This window comes from Zea mays, chromosome 7 (assembly GCF_902167145.1).
Source record: "Zea mays cultivar B73 chromosome 7, Zm-B73-REFERENCE-NAM-5.0, whole genome shotgun sequence".
NCBI classification, from domain to species: domain Eukaryota; kingdom Viridiplantae; phylum Streptophyta; class Magnoliopsida; order Poales; family Poaceae; genus Zea; species Zea mays.
The window spans coordinates 43,361,466-43,378,374 of record NC_050102.1 but is presented as its reverse complement, the minus strand read 5'-3'; the positions used below and the strand labels follow the sequence as shown (position 1 = coordinate 43,378,374).

At 53.3% G+C, this 16,909-nt stretch overlaps 2 pseudogenes; both read right to left on the bottom strand.

Moving 5' to 3' along the window:
• Positions 1–7,337: 7,337 nt before the first annotated feature.
• LOC111589871 (uncharacterized) lies at positions 7,338–7,520 on the bottom strand (annotated as a pseudogene).
• Positions 7,521–7,641: 121 nt separating this feature from the next.
• On the bottom strand, positions 7,642–7,805 carry LOC111589885 (uncharacterized; annotated as a pseudogene).
• Positions 7,806–16,909: the final 9,104 nt, after the last annotated feature.

Genomic DNA, 16,909 nt, shown 5'->3' with positions numbered 1-16,909 from the left:
AGGACAATATTGAATAACATTTGGTACCTTCGACTTGACAGAAAACAAAGGTACGAGCGTGACGCAAAAGCAAATGCCAAGTCAGCGTGAACAGTACGGGAGTACTGTTCATCTATTTATAGGCTTGGGACGCAGCCCATGTGAAATTACATCCATGCCCTTTACATTTGCTAATGACTTTAAGGTAATTCATCGAGGTCTAAATAGCCTTTTCCCCTTTAAGTCGGTTCCCTTTCCTGCTGTCATGCTGAAGCTCCCTTGCGCGTAGCTTCGGCCCTGCATCAACCTTCGTATTGTTCGTGCTTCTCACATTGTGGTTCTGATCCGAGTCCGAAGGTACCTGTTCATGTATTACACTCCGGAAACATTGTTAAATCATGTTTTTGAGGGCCTTCGGAAGACAAAGGCCCCCAACAGTAGCCCCTCGCAACATTAATTTGTTAGAATAACGAATTCAGATTACGATATGGACGAAGGCCTTAAGCTGAAGGTCCGAAAAAACACCTTCCCTTTGCTAGAATAGCAACAGTCAATGACAAACGAGACCCTCCAACTTGGAGCGCATCGATCGTATAAATAGGAACTCACCCTGAGCACATTTGGTACGCTACTTGCCACTTGTTTTGTTTACTCAGTTTTCAGCTCTTGCTTGCCACTGCCTGCTTAGTTTCTCAGACTACCTAAGCTTCGGTTTTAAGGATGCATTTTCGTCATACCCGAAGAAAAGATGTCTCAAGACAAAAAGGTTGTTGCTGAGACGAAGCTGAGCGGAGAAGCTCCTTGAGGAGAAGACTGCTGGATTTATTGAGTCAATTGCAAAAACAAATATAGAGAAGATAACTAAAGAGATACTAGAAGGCTTGTCTGAAGACACTGATGATAGCGACAGCTATGATATGGAAAGTGGAGGCGAAGACTCTGAAGATCGGCCCTGGCGACCAAGTCATGCAGTCTTCAGGAAATCAACTATCAAATAGAGTCATCTTGATAATATGAGAGGAAGGTATTTTTGAGATATGTCTATTGTGAGGGCTGACGCAGACAGAGCCGTTCCTGCTCCCGAAGAAAACGAAGTTGTGATCTTCCGAAGCTTCTTCAAAGCTGGACTTCGGTTCTCGTTGAGCAGATTTGTGGTTGAAGTTTTAAAGACATACCAGATTTTTCCTTCACCAGATCACTCCCGAAGCAATTATTAGATTGGGGATCTTTGTCTGGGCTGTGAGAAGTCAAGGTCTAGAGCCAAGTGCAAGATGCTTTTGCAGTATGCATGAACTTTCGTATGAGACGAAACCCTGGGGTAAAGAACAATATCATAACAATTTTGGTTGCTATAGCTTCGTTGCTCGCTCTGGCTCAAGCTACCCAGTGCCAACGTTTCGGAAGAGGTGGCCCAGGGCCTGGATGGAAGAGTGGTTCTATGTGAAAAATGATTTGAAGGCGAGAGAAGGCATTAAAGAGATCATCATGCGCCCCATCTGGTCCCGCTTCGGCCTCCGCAAGCCGAAGGTAGAAATTGATGAGGTAGCCGAAGCATGCCGAAGGGCCTTCAGCACAGTTTGCTCTTTTATTAGGACAAGAGACTTAGTTCAAGAACATGTAGCCTACAGGATATGGCCACCGATAGATAGTTGGGAAATGCCAAAAGAAACCATCACTAACCCTAGCAAAGGTGGTTTGGTTCGATTGAAATACACCTTCAGGTTTGGAGACCAGTTTGTCGAACCAGATGACGACTGGCTGAAGTGTGTTGAAAATACTAGCGATGAGCTACTTGGAGCATATTCCAAGTCCGAAGATAATGCACTATCTGCGGCCTTCGGGAGCCAAAAAAAGAAAAGATTAAATAGAGTTTTTGATGCTATTGGATTTGTGTACCCTGACTATCGCTACCCGCCACGGGGTCAAAAAAGAAGGGGTGCAACTTCTAGAAAGGTTGCTGTTTCGGCTGCTCCAAGCGAGCCTGCGCCGAAGAGGAAAAAGTTGAAGGTCCTTACCCACCGACCGCACTACATTGAACCGGCCACAGTGCCTGAGTTTAGCGGGGAAACTTCTGCAGTTGCTGAAGCAAAAGAACCTGCTCCTCCTACGCAGAAAATTGAAGAGCCAGCTGCAATGCCGAAGGCACCCTCAACCAAATTAGCTGAGCCGAAGACTGATAATATTGAGGAGACAAGAGTGGAAGGGACAAAAACATTAGAGGTTTTAAGCCCTTCGGTAGAAGTGACAATGCTGAAGGCACAAAAAGGTCTTGCGGCGACCCCCAAGAGAAAAAGGATGGCCAGTGTGCTAGATGTGTTGGAGACGGTAAAGGCTTCAAGTTCTATTCCTTCAGGGAAAATTGCCGAGGCTTCGAAAATACAAATCAAAGCTGAAACAAGACCGGCCGAAGTTGAAGGTGCAGTGAGCCAATCTAGTGCCGAAGCCGAGCCTTCAGAGCCTATTGATAAACAACCTTCAGAAATTGAGAAAAAGGCAGCAGAGGAAGAGGCTACAGAGCAGAGTTTGCCTGAGAAAACTGTCACTCCTACTCCCAAAGTTTTAAAGGAAAATATTGAATATATCATCTGTCATGCTTCGGGAAGAAACTCTCTAAAGAAGAAGAATGAGAGGCTCAACACTATGCCCAGAGACTAAAATATCCAAAAGGGGCATTAGTGTTCAATGGCAGCGGAGAAGAGGATTTCTTATACTGTCTCCCCGACAGCAAGGAGATATCTGTCTACCGGGAGATGAGCAGAAGCTTCGGATTCCCAACATTAGAAGATGGGCTTTCAGTACTGTCGAAGGATGAATTGGCCGATAGTTTAGCATATAACAGCATAAAGGTGTGTAAATCAATTTTTGTACTTAAAAAATGAATTTGTTCATTTTTTTATACTTAATACTATGCTCCTTGTGCAGGGCTTGATCCTTAGCAATGCCCTCAAGGCACAGAAAAATATCGAATACGAAGGATGCACTATAGCCCTGAACAACCTTCGTTCGGAAGTAATTGAACTTAGGAACGAAGGCGTTGAAAAAGATAAAATATTAATTTCATTGGTGAGCAAAATAAAATAAGACGAGACTAGTTCGAAAACCCAAGCTGAGGCCCAGAAAAGTGAAATTGAAGACCTTCGGAAATAGTTAGCCGAGGCTAAATTAAAATGCGCAGTTGCCGAAGCTGATCGAGATGTCAGTGAGTACTGGAAAAATTATTTTGAAAAAACAGTTGCAGAGCTTCGTGCATCAAAAGAAAGATGCTTTGAAAAATCTGTGGAATGCGTAAAAAAGATAAAGACTAGCTTCGCCAACGTGGGCGCGTACTCGAGCGTAGACAACTTCATAAGGGGCGATCCTGAGGGCGTAATTGAGTGGATCAGCGGTGAAGCCGAAGCTTTTGAAGAAATTTTGAGTTACCGCGGGGATGTCTGTGCGTTTTCTGGTGCGAGGGGAGTTGCAGCTATTTTGGAGAAGGCAGGGTGCGAACATGTTAAAACCTTGGCCTAGGCCGAAGCTGCCTTCTCTATTGACGATACGAAGGACCCCTCGACCGAAGCAAGCTCAATAGGCGGAAATTTTTTCACTAATATCTGGGAAAATGGCGGCTGAGGGACGGCCCATGAAATAATGAAAAAGAGCGAAAAAGATATTCATGACACTCGAGAAGCAGCGAAAGCAGCTGAAAAAGCTGCGGAACTTGAAAGACGGATAGGTATTACTTAATGTCTTTTAACTTTATTGTTGTTTATTTTTGTGACTTCGAACTAATTCATGTCTTCTACCGCAGCTGAACTATCTCCTCCCCCAGAGCCATTCGACCCACTGGCCGACCCAGAGACAAAGAAAACAATAGAAATTATTAATATGGCCGAAGCTATTGTAGACGAAGTCGTTACCAAATTGCTGATCGAAGTTGCAGATAAAGTTTTGAAGGAAGAAGAGTAGCTATTGTAAAAATATTTCTAGAATATTATTGTAACATTTGCTGAACTATGCTTGTAATATTTGGTACTTGAATGTAATATATGAATTGTTTGTAATTCAGTTCTTTGTGATGCATGAAACTTTATGTACATACCGTTTTTGAGCCTTCGGTGAAAAAACACCTTCCCTTCTTTTCATGCTTCGTAAAGAAGAGCCTTTATGCTTCGTAAAAATCATCTGTACTTTGTAAAACATCAATGCTTCGTAAAAAAAGCTTTTTCCGCATCAGAACTGATGAAGCTGTGATTTTCAGCTTACTTTGTGCCTTGGCCTCTTTTCATTTTTTGTAAAGCATTGCCCGAAGATCGGCCTTGTTTTCAATTGATATCATTGTTGTGATATGATGTATGATGTGATGCTATGCGATATGATGCAATGAATGATGCTAATGTATCGTGCAAATGAATGCCCAAACACACACATCCGAAGCTTCTTCCACAACCTTCATTCCCTAAGGAATGACTGAAATCTCTTTGCCGTTTACTTTTCGACTGCACCGTTTATTTTTCGGTGTAAGTTTTGCATTCCCTAAGGAACGTCTTTTGAACTTCTTCGCGCTACTATTTCGGCGGTATTCGCGTTGACTTTTCGCGCTTCGCCTTATATTTCGGCGGTATTTGGCTCTGCATTCCCTAAGGAACGACTTTTGAGCAGAAAACTTACGCTGCGCCCCCTTAGGAACGACTTTTTGAAGCATCAGCAAACTTACGCTGCGTTCTTTAAGAACGCCTTTTTGTAGCTTCGGTGAAACTTTTACTCGATTTTTAGCACTGCATTCCCGAAGGAATATCTCTTTGTAGCTTCGGCATCTTCGTGAGTCTGTGACGAAGGTATATTTCATTTTGACATAAACGAAGCTAATACAGAGAATTAAAAAAATAGCAAGAAAACTAGGTTTACATTGATTGTTCATTATTAAAAAGAAAACGACAGTGAATGTAAAACTGTGTCAAAGGTAGGATATCTCTCAATATATGTGTTTTGATTCTGGCACAATGCTGTTAACTGTGCGAGCTTCGGACCCCTCCCTGAAATCTCGCTGCTGATGGGTCTGTTGGCTCCCTTCTAGCTGCTGACCTCATGAGTAGACAGGCTGTAGTGGCGGCGGAGGTGGAAGATGTGGCCAAGAAACTTGCGGCTGACTAGCCGAAGCAACAGAAGCTGCGGGATGATTACCCACATATTCTGGTATGTAGGGTGAATGACACGAAGCAGTGTGCAGGACCTGCTTCGGCTGATTTTTCTGGGCTTCGGCTTCTGCAATTTCTTTTTTCTTTTGGATGGTGATTTGACACGTTCTTGTATTGTGGCCCTTGTCCTCACCACAAAATAGATAGTAGATCTTCCTGGGCTGGTCCCCATATCTTCCTCCGAAGCCCCTGGCACCTCTGCCTCTTAGAGCTAGCGGCTAGAAAGAGCTTTGTTGCTGTCCCGAAGCTTGCGAAGAATACTGTGGTCTCTGCTGTTGACTTCCTCTGTCATCACTCTGGATGGAGTTGTGAATTGACCTGACATGCCTCGAGTGGATTCTTCCTTCAAAGCCCCTGGTCATTTTAGAGAACCTATATGCTTCCTCCCTTCTTTGGTGGAAGTCATTGTCAGCCCGGATGTACTCATCCATCTTCTGAAGTAGCTTCTCCAGAGTTTGTGGGGACTTTCTAGCGAAATACTAAGCAGTAGGTCCTGGACGAAGCCCTTTAATCATGGCTTCAACGACAATTTCATTAGGCACTGTAGGCGCTTGTGCTCTGAGACGCAAGAACCTTCGGACATATGCTTGGAGGTACTCCTCATGATCTTGCGTGCACTGAAACAAGGCCTGAGCTGTGACTGGCTTCATCTGGAAGCCTTGGAAACTTGTCACCAGCATATCCTTGAGCTTCTGCCACGAAGTAATGGTCCCTAGCCGAAGAGAAGAATACCATGTTTGGTCCACATTCCGAACTGCCATGACGAAGGACTTGGCCATGACAGCTGCATTGCCTCCATATGAAGATATATTCGCTTCATAACTCATCAAAAACTGCTTCGGGTCTGAATGCCCATCATACATGGGAAGCTGAGGTGGCTTGTATGATGGGGGCCATGGGATAGCCTGCAGTTCTGCTGCCAAGGGAGAAGCATCATCAAAAGTAAAGGTATCATGATTAAAATCATTATACCATCCATCGTTGTTGAACAAGCCTTCTTGATGAAGCTCCCTGTGTTGGGGCCTTCGATCTTGTTCGTCTTGAATAAGATGGCGTACTTCTTTGGTGGCTTCGTCGATCTGCCTCTGAAGATCAGCCAGTCGGGCCATCTTCTCCTTCTTCCTTTGCACTTGCTGGTGGATTATCTCCATGTTTCTGATTTCTTGGTCCAACTCCTCCTCCTGGAGTGTTGGACTAGTGGCCTTCCTCTTCTGGCTTCGGGCCTCTCGAAGAGAAAGGGTCTCCTGGTTCGGGTCTAGTGGCTGCAGTGCGGCAGCCCCTGTCGCTGAAGCTTTCTTCAGTGGCATGACGAAGGTCAGTGCTTGCCGAAGGTGGTCGAAAAGAGGGTTCACCGGAGGTGGGCGCCAATGTTGGGAACTTGCTCTCAAATGCTATAAATTGAGAACAAGGCAACACCAAAACAAGTTATTTGTTAATGCCCTTCGTCCTTCGAAGCATTATTTCCTCAAGGATATAATGATCTTCGGACGAAGGTCATGAAGGACATACCTTCATCATCTCAACATACATATATGTACGAATATTAACAACGAATGGAGCATGTAAAGCATAAGAAACAATGTGAACAATAACATTATCATATATATTTCTCAGTATATAAGGACAATATTGAATAACATTTGGTACCTTCGGCTTGACAGAAAACAAAGGTACGAGCGTGACGCAAAAGTAAATGCCAAGTCATCGTGAACAGTACGGGAGTACTGTTCATCTATTTATAGGCACGGGGCGCAGCCCATGTGAAATTACATCCATGCCCTTTACATTTGCTAATGACTTTAAGGTAATTCATCGAGGTCTAAATAGCCTTTTCCCCTTTAAGTCGGTTCCCTTTCCTGCTGTCATGCCGAAGCTCCCTTGCGCGTAGCTTCGGCCCTGCATCAACCTTCGTATTGTTCGTGCTTCTCACACTGTGGTTCTGATCCGAGTCTGAAGGTACCTGTTCATGTATTACACTCCGGAAACATTGTTAAATCATGTTTTTGAGGACCTTCGGAAGACGAAGGCCGAATTCTATCCTAACCATATATACGAGATACATGCTATACATCTAACAGTGGTTTCTTATGGCTCATATACGGTGTAACAACTTATTAGACTCATTGTTAGGCGAGAAGTGGAGATAGATATAGATGTACGTGCTTCGCATATGACGCACGAAATTGATGCATTAAAAGAGTAGAGACTAGTCCAATGCCTGTACATTGCGACATCACACAATCATATTTGATACCCATGAAAATAAATTTAATATTAAATCGAACATATGATCCACGTATCAAATATTAAACTGATAAGAACAAATATTACACTTTATTTTAGCCAAAAGGTCAAGAAAAATATAAGTTGAGAAGGAGTTTGGCCCCTTTTTTATAGCTTGCGGTCGCTCGTCCTCCTTCGGCTAGCAAGGTTGTACTATGTGGGAGCGTTGCGCCGCATGTAGCTTCATGTTATGTTGGGCTTGAGTGGTTTCTCACGACCCATCTGTGGTGTAATGGTTCCAATCATATTTGATACCCATCAAAAATAAATTTAATATTAAAGCGAACACATGATCTGCATATCAGATATAAAACTGATAAGAACAAATACTACACTTTATCTTAGACAAAAGATCGAGAAAGGTATGAGCTGAAAATGAGTTCGACCCCTTTTTATAGCTTGCTCGGTCGCTCATCCTCCTTCATTTAGCAAGGTGGTACTACATGGAAGCGATGCATTGCGTGTGGCTTCCTGTCGTGTTGGACTTGGATGGTTACTGTCGGCGTTTCGAGACCGGGGGGTCCCTAAGCCGACGAGTGAATGTCGCTGCGTGCCCCAGCCCAGATGGGTCGACGCGAGGCCGAGCGCGAAGGGGGAAGTGAGGTGGTCGGAGACCGGTGTGAGAGAGGTGGGAATCCCGCGGCCTTCGTGTTCGTCCTGCGCCCAGGTCGGGTGCGCTTGCAGTAGGGGATTACAAGCGTCCACGCGGGAGAGGGAGCGAGCGGCTCCAAGCGAGCGCCTGTCTCGTCCTCGTCCCCGCGCGGCCAACCCTCTCTAAGAGGGCCCTGATCCTTCCTTTTATAGGCGTAAGGAGAGGATCTAGGTGTACAATGGGGGGTGTAGCAGAGTGCTACGTGTCTAGCGGAGGAGAGCTAGCGCCCTAAGTACATGCCATCGTGGCGGCCGGAGAGGTTTTGGCGCCCGGTTTGTGTGATGTCGTGGCCGTCGGAGGAGCGCTAGAGCCTGGCGGAGGGACAGCTGTCGGGGCTGTCGAGTCCTTGCTGACGTCCTCTTGCTTCCGTAAGGGGGCCGAGAGCCGCCATTGTCAGGGAGCGTGCGGGGCGCCATCATTGCCTATCTGGCGGAGCGAGCCAGATGGGACGCCGGTCTTGTTCCCCGTAGCCTGAGTCAGCTTGGAGTTGGGTAATGATGGCGCCTCCCGTTGACGTGGCCGGCCCGCGCCCTAGGTTGGGCGATGTGGAGGCTCCTCCGAGGTCGAGGTCGAGTCCGAGCCCCTAGGTCGGGCGAGGCGGAGGCCGTTGGCTGAGGCCAGGGCGGAGTTCGAGTTCTGGGGTCGGGCGAAGCGGAGTTTGTCGTCTTCTGGGGCTGAGCCCAAGTTCGAGCCCTCGGTCGGGCGGAGCGGAGTTCGCCGTCTTTCGGGGCTTAGCCCGAGTCCGAGCCCTGGGTCGGGCGGAGCGGAATTCGTCGTCTTCTGGGGCTGAGCCCAAGTCCGAGCCCTGGGTCGGGCGGAGCGGAGTTCGCCGTCTTCCGGGGCTTAGCCCGAGTCCGAGCCCTGGGTCAGGCGGAGAGGAGTTCGCCGTCTTCCGGGGCTTAGCCCGAGTCCGAGCCCTGGGTCGGGCGGAGCGGAGTTCACCGTCTTCCGGGGCTTAGCCCGAGTCCGAGCCCTGGGTCGGGCGGAGCGGAGTTCGCCGTCTTCCGGGGCTTAGCCCGAGTCCGAGCCCTGGGTCGGGCGGAGCGGAGCTTCCTATGGTGCCTGCGGCCGGGCCTGACTGCCTGTCAGCCTCACTCTGTCAAGTGGCTCCGCAGTCGGAGCGGCGCAGGCGGCGCTGTCTTTCTATCAGACCGGTCAGTGGAGCGGCGAAGTGACGGCGGTCACTTCGGCTCTGTCGGCTGAGGGGCGCGCGTCAGGATAAAGGTGTCAGGCCACCTTTGCATTAAATGCTCCTGTGATTTGGTCGGTCGGTGCAGCGATTTGGTCAGGGTTGCTTCTTGGCGAAGACAGGGCCTCGGGCGAGCCGGAAATATGTTCGCCGCTGGAGGGGGGCCTCGGGCGAGGCGGAGATCCTCCGGGGTCGGCTGCCCTTGTCTGAGGCTAGGCTCGGGTAAGGCGTGATCGAGTCCCTCGAATGGACTGATCCCTGACTTAATCGCACCCATCAGGCCTTTGCAGCTTTATGCTGATGGGGGTTACCAGCTGAGAATTAGGAGCCTTGAGGGTACCCCTAATTATGGTCCCCGACAGTAGCCCCCGAGCCTCGAAGGGAGTGTTAGCACTCGCTTGGAGGCTTTCGTCGCACTTTTTTGCATGGGGACCAGCCTTTCTCGGTTGCGTTTTGTTCCAGTGGGTGCGCGCGAGCGCACCCGCCGGGTGTAGCCCCCGAGGCCTCGGAGGAGTGGTTTGACTCCTCCGAGGTCTTAATGCCTCGCGCAATGCTTCGGCTGGTCTGGTCGTTCCCTCATGCGAGCTGGCCGTAGCCCGGGTGTACGGTCAGGTCCCAAGTTCTCGGGCTGGTATGTTGACGCTGTCAACGGTGTGGCCGGAGCCGGGTTTGCGAGAGCAGCCCCCGAGCCTCTGCACAGGGCGAGAGGGCGATCAGGGACAGACTCGACTTTTTTACATACGCCCCTGCGTCGCCTTTCCGCAAGGAGGAGGGGGGGGGGGAGAGCGCCATGTTGCCCTCGGTGGGCGCCGAACATGGTGTCTCCGGTGAGCTGCAGGCGGGTGATCCGAGTGGACGTCCGTGCCCCGTTCGTTAGGGGTCGGCTAGAGGCCCAGAGGCGCGCCCAAAAGTACCTGCGGGTGATCTGCCGGACCCAGTCCCCTGGCGATGGGGTCCGAGGGCTCGATGCCTCCCTCTGATGGGATTTCGTTACAAGATCGTTCCCGCTGGTCTCGGAAATGTCCTAGGGTACCTCGGGAGCGCAGCCCGAGCCTTGGTTATGTATCGAACGTACCCATGGTCATCCCTCGCTCTGTGTCTGAGGCGGCTGTGAACCCTTCGGGGGCCAGCCTTCGAACCCCTGATCAGTAGTGGGCGCGGAGCCTGAGTAGCCTGAGGCGGCCGTTGAACCCTTCCGAGGGGCCGGCCTTCGAACCTCTGACCAGTAGTGGGTGTGGAGCCCACGTGCTCTGAGGCGGCTGTTGAACCCTTCTGAGGGGCCAGCCTTCGAACCTCTGATCAGTAGGGAGGCTCGGAGCCTGGTTCCTTCACGGGGAAGGATCCTTTTCGGGGTATCCCCCTTTCCCGGTCCCTGTTGCAAGAGAGAGAAAGAGGAAAAAAGGAAAAGGATATGAAATCGAACGACGCAGCGTACCTTTTTTGACGCGGTCATTATGGCGAAGGCGAAGCGTCGCTTGCTTCTCCTGCCGGAGGCGCCGCCTGTCCCGCCGCGGAGTTAATGCGATGGGGCGAGTGGTTCGCGGGGCGGCCGTCACGCGTGCGCGAGCCGTTCGAGGAACGGAACACGGACGCGTCGTCTTCACGCTGTGAGAGAGGGTTCTCTCGCTGCCCCCGGATGGGACGTAAGCTTGGCTGACGACGTGACCGCTGCTCCTGCCCGCCTGCCACCGCCATTACTGCCGGCCCACTTTTGGCCACATTGACCGTCGCGCCAGGCTGGCGCTGCTGGGTCGTGCGTTGGGTCGCCTCGAGTCGCGGTATTGGTTCCGCAGTCGAGGAGGCGCGGTGGTGGCGCAAGTGGCGGTGCAGTCGCATGCACGAAGCATTCGGCGCGCCGGTTGCATGACGCGTGGGCCTGGGCCTCCATGCTGGGCATGTTGGGAGTCGGAGAAGTGCGCCCACTTGGCGCCGTTGTATGCCGCCTGCATGGCTGCCCGCCTTTTCGCCTGCTGGTCTGGGCAAAAGTGGAGAGCCGCTTGTAACCGCTGGGCGGTTGCACGCACCGCGCACGGCGGTTTGGCTTCTTCTGCTCTGGACCGGCTTGCATGACGTGTGGGACCCAGCCCCCGCACCGTAGGGGAGGACCTTGGAGCGTGTTGGAGAAGACTCAGCCCACGACGGCTGGGGAAGCAAGTAGGGAGAGTCGCCTTTAAAAGGAGGGTGACCCCCTTGGGAGGCGACCATGTCTTCGCGCTCCCTTATGCATCGTGTCTTTCCACCTTCCAAGCCCCCGGATGGGGGATACCCGCCGTCTTTCCGCCTCGTCGTTGGAGGAACGCAACTCCGTGGGAGTTGGTACCTTTCAGCCATCGTTCGGCTTCAAGGATTTTCATCATGCAGCCCAGTTGCACCCCTCCGCCGGCGGTCACCCAAGATGGTGACCTCCAGTTTGATGGCGGGGGAAAGCGAACCGGGCCGCGGCCTCTGCCCCTCCCTCAGCCTCAAGGATTTTCATCACCAGGGCTGGGGAGGGGAGTGTGCCGAGTTGGGGTCAGCCCCTGCGTGGGTGGTGGCCCGCTCCTTCCCTCAGTGATCGGGGGGAAGGGCGGTTGTCGCCCGTGGCGCTGGCAGCTGCTGCATGCCTGGCTCTCGGACCCGAGTGGCTTCGGAGCTGCTCTCGGCGCCGGCTTCCACCACGGCAGCTGGAAGAGGTTCTTCCGCCGACGAGATGGCCAGGGCCGCCCATGGACCGACCTCCAACTCTACGGCCTTCTGCCCGTCCTTGCCTCACGAGTTTTGGGCATGGGCGGGGGTCTCCTGGCGGCAGCATCTGCCCTGAGGTCATTGCTGCCGCTGTTTGGCCCCCCGGAGCAGAAGTCGTCGTCGTCGCCGCTGCCGGAGCGGGCGACGGCGCGCCGTTCGTCGGTCTTCCGTTGCTCCGCAGGCTCCCCCCCCATCGAGTGGGGTTGTTCGTACCTGCGGAGGTGGAACCGGAGTTCCGTTTGTAATGGCACTTTGAATGCCAGTGTTTTTGTTCATTATGGCTGTCGAGGCCTGAACATGTATGTAGTTTCGGCACGGAGCCGTGTTTTTTCCTTATTTTCGAGCACTAAGACTCGCCTATTGGTTGTCTGAACCGCTTCACCAAGCGTGAGTCGCCCCGTGTAAAGGTGACGAGTGAGGTATCCATATCCCGGAGGCGTAGAAGTCCCACGGCTCGGTCAGCCTTGTTGTCCGAGGCTTCCCTTGCTTAGTTAAAGGAACCCCTCGGTCGCTCTTCGATGAGCCGAGGCCAGGGGTAGCGGTGTCAGTGCGAACAGAGGCAGAGTTGGCTCGAAAAGAAGACCTGGTCGGCCAGAGCCTGGCCGGGTCGTCTGTTAGCGGGACCGACGCCTGAATTGATCTGCCGAGGCCTCGGGCCGGGCTGATGTCCTTGGGGGATAGCTGGCCAAGGCCCCGGGGTGACCGACCGAGCCGCCTGCTCGGGCCGGATTCTCGGAGAAGACCCTGGCGGCGATGGCCTGGGCTTGGTGATGACGTTGTCCTTCAGAGCGGAGACCCTCGGACCGCGTCGCCGTCCGAGGCTAGGTCGGACCTCGCCGAAGGTGTTATCGACGCGAGGGTGCTGCTGCTCCCTTCAGTCGTCAAGATCCGAGCCTACAGGATCGAATTATCTTGTAGCGTGTGTTTTCTGCGGCTGCCGAGGCCAAAACACACCCTCGCCATGTTGTAAAGCTGCGTCTCTTTTCCTCTTGTTTCGAGTATCTGGACTTTTTTGTCGGTAACAGAATTGTTTGTGCGAGCGAGAGTTGCTTCTCACGGAAGGTGATGAGTGAGGTATCCGTATCCCGGAGGCGTAGGAGTCCCTCAGCTCGGTCGGCCTTGCCGCTTACGCGCACTCTTACCCGTCCATGGGGTTCTGTCACCGACGCAGTCGAGAAGGCTCGAAGAATCGCTCCGGCAGAAGAGCTTCCGAACGTGAAGACTTGTTCGGTCCGCGGAATCACTTATCCGAACGTGAGTTACTTATCGCAGAAGGTGATGAGTGAGGTATCCGTATCCCGGAGGCGTAGGAGTCCCTCGGCTCGGTCAGCCTTGGCTGCTTACGTGTACTCCGTCGTCTTCAGGATCCACTTTCGAAGTAGTCAAAAAGCACGAAAGACGTTCTGGCAGAAAGGATCTTTTTTCGAGGAAAAAATTCGACGCAGAGGGGGTTCCCCCCTTTTAGCCCCCGAGGGAGGGTCGGGCTTTGCCGAGGCGAGGCCGACCCTTCCTTGATGACTAAACTTTGTGTGGGAGCGAGGTATATGAACAACTTGAAAACATCTTAAGGGTAGAAGTGACGTAGCTGTTGGATGTTCCAAGCGTTGATGTAGACCTCGCCTTGACTGTTGGCCAGCTTGTACGTTCCGGGCTTCAGAACTTTGGCGATGACGAACGGCCCCTCCCAGGGGGGCGTGAGCTTGTGTCGACCTCGGGCGTCTTGTCGCAGCCGAAGCACCAGGTCGCCCACCTGGAGGTCTCGGGACCGGACCCCTCGGGCGTGGTAGCGTCGCATGGATTGCTGGTACCGCGCTGAGTGTAGTAAGGCCTTGTCCCGAGCCTCTTCCAACTGGTCCAGCGAGTCTTCTCGACTAGCTTGGTTGCTTTGGTCAGCATAGGCCCTCGTCCTCGGGGAACCGTATTCCAGGTCTGTGGGCAAGATGGCCTCGGCCCCATAGACTAGAAAGAACGGCGTGAAGCCCGTGGCTCGGCTCGGTGTTGTCCTCAGGCTCCAGACCACCGAGGGGAGTTCCTTCATCCATCACTTGCCGAACTTGTTGAGGTCGTTGTAGATCCGAGGCTTGAGTCCTTGTAGAATCATGCCGTTGGCACGCTCTACTTGCCCATTTGACATGGGGTGAGCCACGGCGGCCCAGTCCACCCGGATGTGGTGATCCTCGCAGAAGTCCAGGAACTTTCTGCCGGTGAACTGGGTGCCATTGTCGGTGATGATGGAGTTCGGGACCCCGAAGCGATGGATGATGTTGATGAAGAATGCCACCGCCTGCTCGGACCTGATGCTGTTTAGGGGTCGGACCTCGATCCACTTGGAGAATTTGTCGATGGCGACCAACAGGTGCGTGTAGCCCCCGGGTGCCTTCTGCAAGGGGCCGACGAGGTCCAGACCCCACATAGCAAAAGGCCAGGTGATGGGTATTGTCTGCAGAGCCTGAGCGGGCAGGTGGGTCTGCCTTGCGTAGAACTGACACCCTTCGCAGGTGCGGACAATTCTAGTAGCGTCGGCCACCGCCGTGGGCCAGTAGAAGCCTTGTCGGAAAGCATTCCCGACAAGGGCTCGAGGTGCTGCGTGATGGCCGCAAGCCCCTCGAGTGTATCTCTCGCAGGAGTTCCTGACCTTCGGCGATGGAGATGCATCGCTGGAGGATGCCAGAGGGGCTGCAGTGGTAGAGCTCCTTCTCATCTCCCAGCAAGGCGAACGACTTGGCGCGCCGCGCCACCCGCCGAGCTTTGGCTCGGTCGGAGGGTAGCTCTCCTCGGTGGAGATATTGTAGGTACGGGGTCTGCCAGTTTTGATCAGGCGTGACCCCGCTTCGCTCCCCCCGACGTGCAGCGTCTCGCCCTCGGGGGCCGAGGGTACCTCGGGCTGAACCAAGGGTGCCTTGGGCCGAGCCAAGGGTGCCTCAGACTGTGCCGAGGGTACCTCGGGATGGGCCGAGGGGGCCTCAGGCTCGGGCGTGTCGTCGATCTTGACGGAGGGTTGATGCAGATCTCGGGAGAAGACGTCCGGGGGAACCGTTGTCCGTCCCGAGGCTATTTTAGCCAGCTCGTCCGTAGTCTCGTTGTAGCGCCGAGCGATGTGGTTGAGCTCGAGCCCGTAGAACTTGTCTTCCAGGCGCCGAACCTCATCGCAGTAGGCCTCCATCTTCGGGTCGCGGCAGTGGGAGTTCTTCATGACTTGGTCGATGACGAGCTGCGAGTCGCCGCGAGCGTCGAGGAGTCGGACCCCTAGATCGATGGCGATCCGCAGCCCGTTGACCAGAGCCTCGTACTCAGCCACATTGTTGGATGCCGGGAAATGGAGGCGTAGCACATAGCGTAGGTGCTTCCCGAGGGGCGAGATGAAGAGTAGGCCTGCGCCGGCTCCTGTCTTCATCAGCGACCCGTCGAAGAACATGGTCCAGAGCTCCGGTTGGATCGGAGCTGTTGGGAGCTGGGTGTCGACCCATTCGGCCACGAAGTCCGCTAGGACCTGGGACTTGATGGCCTTCCGAGGGGCGAACAAAATTGCTTCGCCCATGATTTCCACCGCCCACTTTGCGATTCTACCCGAGGCCTCTCGGCACTGGATGATCTCGCCCAGGGGAAAGGACGACACCACAGTTACCGGATGAGACTCGAAGTAGTGTCGCAACTTCCGCCGTGTCAGGATCATCGCGTACAACAGCTTCTAAACTTGTGGGTAGCGGATCTTGGTTTCGGACAGTACCTCGCTGACGAAGTAGACTGGCCTCTGAACGGGCAATGCATGCCCCTCTTCTTGCCTCTCGACCACGATCGCGGCGCTAACCACCTGAGTGGTCGCGGCGACGTAGACCAAGAGGGCTTCTCCGGCAGCTGGGGGCACCAAGATAGGCGCCTTTGTGAGGAGCGCCTTCAGGTTCCCGAGGGCTTCCTCGGCCTCAGGGGTCCAAGTGAAGCACCCGACCTTCCTTAAGAGGCGGTACAGAGGTAGACCCCTTTCACCGAGGCGTGAGATGAAGCGGCTCAGAGCCGCGAGACATCCCATGACCCTCTGTACGCCTTTCAAGTCCTTGATGGGCCCCATGCTGGTGATGGCTGCGATCTTCTCCGGGTTGGCTTCGATGCCCCGCTCGGAGACGATGAACCCCAAGAGCATGCCTCGGGGCACCCCGAAGACACACTTTTCGGGATTGAGCTTGACGCCTTTCGCCTTGAGGCATCGGAATGTCACTTCAAGGTCGGAAAGGAGGTCGGAGGCTTTCTTCGTCTTGACTATGATGTCATCGACGTAGGCCTCGACCGTGCGGCCAATGTGTTCGCCGAACACATGGTTCATGCACCGCTGGTACGTCGCGCCCGCATTCCTCAAGCCGAACGGCATGGTGACATAGCAGTACATGCCGAAGGGTGTGATGAAAGAAGTCGCGAGCTGGTCGGACTCTTTCATCCTGATTTGGTGATACCCTGAGTAGGCATCGAGGAAAGACAGGGTTTCGCACCCAGCAGTGGAACCCACGATTTGATCGATGCGAGGCAGAGGGTAGGGAACCTTCGGACATGCTTTGTTAAAACCAGTGTAGTCTACACACATCCGCCATTTCCCCCCTTTCTTTCTCACAAGCATAGGGTTGGCAAGCCATTCGGGATGGAATACCTCTTTGATGAACCCTGCCGCCATTAGCTTGTGGATCTCCTCGCCTATGGCTCTGCGCTTCTCCTCGTCGAATCGGCGCAGAGGCTGCTTGACGGGTCGGGCTCCAGCTCGGATGTCCAGCGAGTGCTCGGCGACATCCCTCGGTATGCCGGGCATGTCCGAGGGACTCCACGTGAAGACGTCGGCGTTCGCGCGGAGAAAGTCGACGAGCACTGCTTCCTATTTGGGATCGAGCTCGGAGCCGATCCGGACTTGCTTGGAGGCATCGC